The sequence below is a fragment of the Nilaparvata lugens genome, chromosome 2 (assembly GCF_014356525.2).
Source record: "Nilaparvata lugens isolate BPH chromosome 2, ASM1435652v1, whole genome shotgun sequence".
Classification (NCBI taxonomy): domain Eukaryota; kingdom Metazoa; phylum Arthropoda; class Insecta; order Hemiptera; family Delphacidae; genus Nilaparvata; species Nilaparvata lugens.
In genome coordinates, this window is record NC_052505.1 from 62011961 (window position 1) to 62018075 (window position 6115).

A 6115-nucleotide genomic window follows, 5' to 3' on the forward strand; every position below is an offset into this window, starting at 1 on the left:
TTCATTCATACAATAAGATTAAAAAAGTATATAATAATAATATTCTTAATCATTTTAATTTTATAATAAGAAGTTATTTCATGAATATTATTTATCATAATATCTTAAGAAGCCGTCCATTCGAATAAACGAGCCGGGAAAAAATATTCCCAATGGCCACTGTCTTTATACAGTAACTGTAGTTCATACTAGTAGTTCTGTGAACAGTAGACCTCACGCAGTATTCTCATCCACAAGTACCTGATTGAAACTATAGACCTTATGGAAATACAGCAATAGACTGGCTTCTCCACACATCTGTGTAATCACTTGTCAGATTCAGGCAATCAATTCTTGTAATCACTAGTCTGATTTTTACTCTAATATTGGCGTATGAAGGAGGCTCCTTTTTCCTTTTATATTATCCTTGAAATGCAAAATTTCCAAACACCTTGTATATACGTCGACCCGCAATTAAAAAAAGGAACATACCTGTCAAATTTCATGAAAATCTATTACCGCGTTTCGCCGTAAATGCGCAACATATAAACATTTAAACATTAAGAGAAATGCCATACCGTCGACTTGAATCTTAGACCTCACTTCGCTCGGTCCATTAATATTCATATTAGTTCATACTAGTAGTTCTGTGAACAGTAGACCTCGCGCAGTTATAAACCGCAGCCTCCTCTTATACTGTCCATCAGAGTAAATCCTGTCTGTATGTCGTGTCGGCAAGATATCGGTGTGAAAACGGCTATTGGCTGTTGGGGTTGGTGTATCAAAAATGCTAACATCACAAGCTAATCTTCTTCAAGACATACTGGCAACAGGACAGCCCAAGTTCAAAGCAGAGAAAGTTTGCGAGACAATACTATATGTTATTTTAGTTATTAATTGCATGCGCTATTGCACGCAATCAATAGTTCATTTATTTATTTATTCACAATGGAGACAACGGGTTTCCACAAATATATCTCCTTAATAATAAAAATTGTACCGATACAAATGAAAAAATAAAAATGATGATAGAAATAATACGAACTTATGCAATAATAAATAATAATCTTCTTCTTCTTCGATGGCGCTACAGCCCAAATCGAGCCCTGGCCTCCTCAATTCTGCGCCTCCATTCGTCACGATCTCTTGCCTTCCTTCTCCAGTTCCTGATGCGAAGGAGTTCTGCTGCATCCTTGGAAATACCATCCGCCCATCTCAGTCTTGGCTTCCCCACCGGTCTCTTGCCTCCTGGCTGTCCCATATATATTTTCCTGGGGGCGCGAGTGTCAGGCATCCGCTCCACATGCCCTGCCCATCTTAAACGTTTCAGTCTGACATATATGGACAGGGGTGGCTCCTTATAGAGTGCAGCTAATTCGTTGTTATTTCTTATTCGCCAGACACCCTCATCACACACAGGTCCATATATTCTACGCAGCATTTTCCTTTCCCAGCGGTCTAAATTGCCTGCTGCCTTTGATGTTAATGTCCAAACTTCGCTTCCATACGTGACCACTGTACGTATTATGGACTTATATAATCTAGCCTTTATATTTCTATGGACGCTTCTAGACTTGAATATCTGCAGCATAGAGAAGAATGTTTTGTTCCCCGTATTGAGCCGCTTCTGTATTTCTTTCATCTCATCACTGTCCGCTGTTATATTAACTCCCAGGTAGGTGAAGTCTTTCACGTTCTCAAAGCTGTACTCACCCACCGATAGGTTTTGTTCTCTTCTGTTGTGCTGGCGTCTGCTTTGATGTAGGAACTTGGTCTTATCACAATTCACCTTTAGACCAATCTCATTAGCTGCATTTTCCAAGTTTGTGAACATTTCTTTGACTGCTGCCACTGATCTTCCTGCTAGGTCCAGGTCATCTGCATACCCTAATATCTGCTGGGTCTTGTTTATTAATGTACCACTTGTATCTGCCAGAGTCCCTCTTATCACCCTTTCTAGTGCAAGGTTGAAGAGAACTGGTGCTAGGCCATCTCCTTGTTTCAGTCCTTGTTCCACCTCAAACTTATCTGTCATTTCCCCATCTATCTTCACCTGACAGGTGGTCTTCTTCATTGTTGCTCTGACAAGTCGTACAAGCTTTGTTGGTATGCCAAGATCAAGCATGGTTGAGTATAGCTTTTCTCTGTCGATGCTGTCGTAGGCCTGCTTGAAGTCTATGTATAGGTGGTAGACATCTATATTGAACTCCCAGAACTTTTCTGCTAACTGTCGGGCAACAAAGAGCTGATCTGTCGTTGACCTGCCTGATCTGAAACCAGCCTGATACTCTCCTAGTAATCCCTCAGCATACACATCTATTTTATCTTTGATTATTGAGGTGAAGGTTTTATATGCTGTTGATAAGAGAGATATACCTCTGTAGTTTTTGGGCTCAAGTCTATCACCCTTTTTATAGATGGGGCATATGATGCTCATGTGCCAGTCTTCAAGGAGGGTCTCTGTTTCCCACACAAACTTTATGAGATGGGCCAGTTTTGTTGTCAATTGATCTCCTCCATACTTGAGTAATTCTCCTGTAATTCCATCTATCCCTGGGGCTCTGTTATTCTTTATTTTCTTCAGTGCCTTCACAACATCATCAACCGTGGGTGGTTCAATGATTATTTCATCATCAATTACTTCTAATCTCTGGTCTGGCAGTACATTTTGGTCTAGGTTGGGGTTAAGCAACTGACTGAAGTAGGTCCTCCATCGCTCCATTATGCTATCTTTATTTCCAATTATTTTTCCATTCAGATCCTTACAAAGTGTTGTTTTTGGCTTGTATCCTTTCTTGAACAGGTTTACTCCTTTATATGCCTCTCGGGGGTCTTTCTTCTCAAAATCCTGTTGAATTTTGGTGACCTTGTTGTTGTAGTATTCTCGTTTTTTCCTTTTAATCACACTTTTAGCCTTTCTTCTAAGAATATCATAGTTTGCTTTTTTTGCTCTAGTTGGCCTTTCTATATAGTGTCTCCGGGCCTCGTTTCTTTTCTGTATGGCCTCCTCACACTCATCATCAAACCAGCTCTCCCGTCTTGTTTGGGTACTATATCCAATAGTCTCCTCTGCTGCCTGGGTAATAGCCCTCTTCAGATCCTGCCATTCCTCCTCTGTTGTTCTATTTTCCTCCTGTGCGTGTACAGGTAATTGAATGAGATTCTCCAGTGCCTCTTGATATTTCTTTCTTTCACCTTCCTCCCTCAGTTTATCTACATTCAGCTTTGGTGGCCTCTGCTGCCTTTTATTGTCTTTACTGCGAATTCGGCATCTAAAATCAATTCTCACCAGATAGTGATCAGAATCACAGTCCGCACCTCTGCAGCTCCTTATGTTTGTGATGCTTGTAGCTGCTCGTCTATCCACCAAGACATGATCAATCTGATTATGGTGCTGGCCGTCTGGTGATGTCCAGGTCCACTTGTGAATTTCTTTTCTTGGGAACTGTGTTGAGGCAACTATCATGTTTCTTGACATTGCAAAATCCAGGACCCGCATTCCATTGTCGTTGCTCTCTTCATGCAGACTATGCAATCCTGCCACTCTCTGGAATACCATCTCCTTACCAATTTTTGCGTTCATGTCTCCCAAAATCATTTTTATATCATTAGAAGGCATGCTATTGTATGTCTGTTCCAGCTTGCAGTAGAATTCATCCTTAACAGCTTCATCTTTATCTTCACTTTCGTCATGCACATTTATTAGTGAGAGGTTGAAGAATTTTGTTTTTACCCTTAGGACGCATATTCTCTCATTTACTGGCTTGAAATCTATAATATTCTCCTTCATGCTATTTTCCACCACAAATCCAACTCCAAGTTCATGCCTGTCTCCCTCCTTGCCACTGTACATCACAGTGTGAGACTGAGTGTCAAACACTCCCTTGCCTGGCCAACGCATTTCCTGTATAGCAAGTACTTTTACTCTATACTGTTTCACACATTGTAGTAATTCTTTCAAGGCACCACTTCTGTATAAGCTTCTCACATTCCATGTTCCCATAATCAAGTTCAAGTTCTTTTTCCAAAATTGTTGTCCGATTTCCGAGGCTGTTGTTGAGGTTTCGTAACAAATTGGTTTTTATGGGGTAGGGTCGTTGGCCCCACGCCCAACCCCCAACCTGGAGGACCAGGTCATTTTTTCGGGTTTCCCTCCCTAGCCTTTGGTAATCCAATACCTAACTACAAGGCAGCAGTCAATTTTCTTTCGGGGTTTTGTTCCCTTAGCCTTTGGAGATCCATTGATCTTCGTCTGCAAGGCAGCAGTCGTGTTTGCTGGTTTTGGTCCACCCCGGGTATTTGATTTCCCCGGTACCACCTATATCTAGGAGGCATTCCCCGATCCGCCACCTGGGGAGGCGCCCGATAGAAGACCAGCAACTCCCACGGGAATAATAAATAATACAAACAACAAAAATACCACCTGATTCAAAAATGAAAAGTGCAAAAATTTCAAATACTCATGAAAAAAGTAAACAAATAGTATATAAAAATAAAACAAATTGAGAATTCAAAATTCCAAAACTTATAATAATTAAAGAATATACAGTAATAGCAAATAATGAACAAAAATTTTATCAATAGAATAAATAACATTTATAACTGAACGACGTCCCAAACTACATCCACACTGATACACCAACTATTTATTTGATCAGATCATGCTTACACAAAATTTAATTATCACAATTATAACGCTTTCCGGAATTTAGCGCGAGAAAACCAGAAGACATCTATAGGCGCCCAGACAAGCTGTTATTAAGTTCTTTGCATCCTATTTATAGCCCAGTCAACGAAGTGTTATAGAGGGAAAAGTTTGGAAGACACCGTAGATTGGTAGAGCTTTGTTTTCTCTTCAATTTGATGTATTATTCCACTACTTAATGTTTTCCTTCTATTGTTATAGCAGATTCAATGTGGGGGGGGGGTGAAATTTTCAACTCTGCAACAAGTGTCAACTTAGCAGTTCCACGCCTTCAATAGACGGGCTAGAGATGCGTATTATGGCTATGTTTACCTCCCAACTAGTCTTCATTAAGCTACAAAGTCGAAAATTGTGTACCAAATGATCCAGACTCATATTAAATTGTCAAGTGATCAATTGTTACAAAATAAAAATTTCACCCCCCACATCGAATCTGCTATAACAATAGAAGGAAAACATTAAGTAGTGGAATAATACATCAAATTGAAGAGAAAACAAAGCTCTACCAATCTACGGTGAGCATTCATTTTTATGATGCATTGTTGGAGAGTTGTAGGCCCTGAAACATCAAAAAATAGGATTAAAAGCTGTTATTTTAACAATTTTACACTTTTAAGAGCTTATATCTCGAAAACTGTTGGAGATATTACAAATCACCACAGAACAAATATTGTAGAGAATTTATCAAGCTTCATTTCTGAATAGTTTAGTCATGTCGGTTGAACGCATTTTTCTCAAGATATGAGTGTGTAAGCAAAACATCGAAAAATGCAACTTTTAAACCACCCTCATCCCTTTAACACAAGGGATAGGGTTGGGGACATTTGACATGTTCACCCCCTAACTGGTCCCAACAAAGCTGTAAAGTCAAAAATTGTGTTCAAAACATTTTCTCCAAATTCCTTTGTCAATTATTGGTCTATTTTTGCTTAACTGGAGATCTCACACTCAACACTGAAGCTGCTGCAGCAGTCATGGGGATGTGCGTAAACTTGTGAAATTATATATCAAATTGAAGAGAATTTGATGCTCTATAAGCTTATAATCAGCATGGATATTTTTCCCATCGATATTCAAAAAGTTATGAGCAAAAATAGCAAAAAATTTAGGGAAAATGTGTTTTTTCAAAAATCTCACATCTTTTAGAGTGGATATCTCGAAAAGTGAAAGAGATATAGAAAAAGTTGTTAGATCAATATTATAGGAAATTATGTAATCTTTAATTTCGAATAGAATAGTCATGTCTGTAAAATGCATAGTTTTCGAGTTATATGCGAGAAACCAAAAAATGGTACCTTTGAATCACCCCCACCCCCTTAGCACAGGGTGTAGGGGTGGAGATTTTTGATATGTTTACCTCCTCACTACCCTAAACAGAACTGCGGGATCAAAAATTGTCTTCCAAACTTTTCCCTCTATACCATTTTTTTG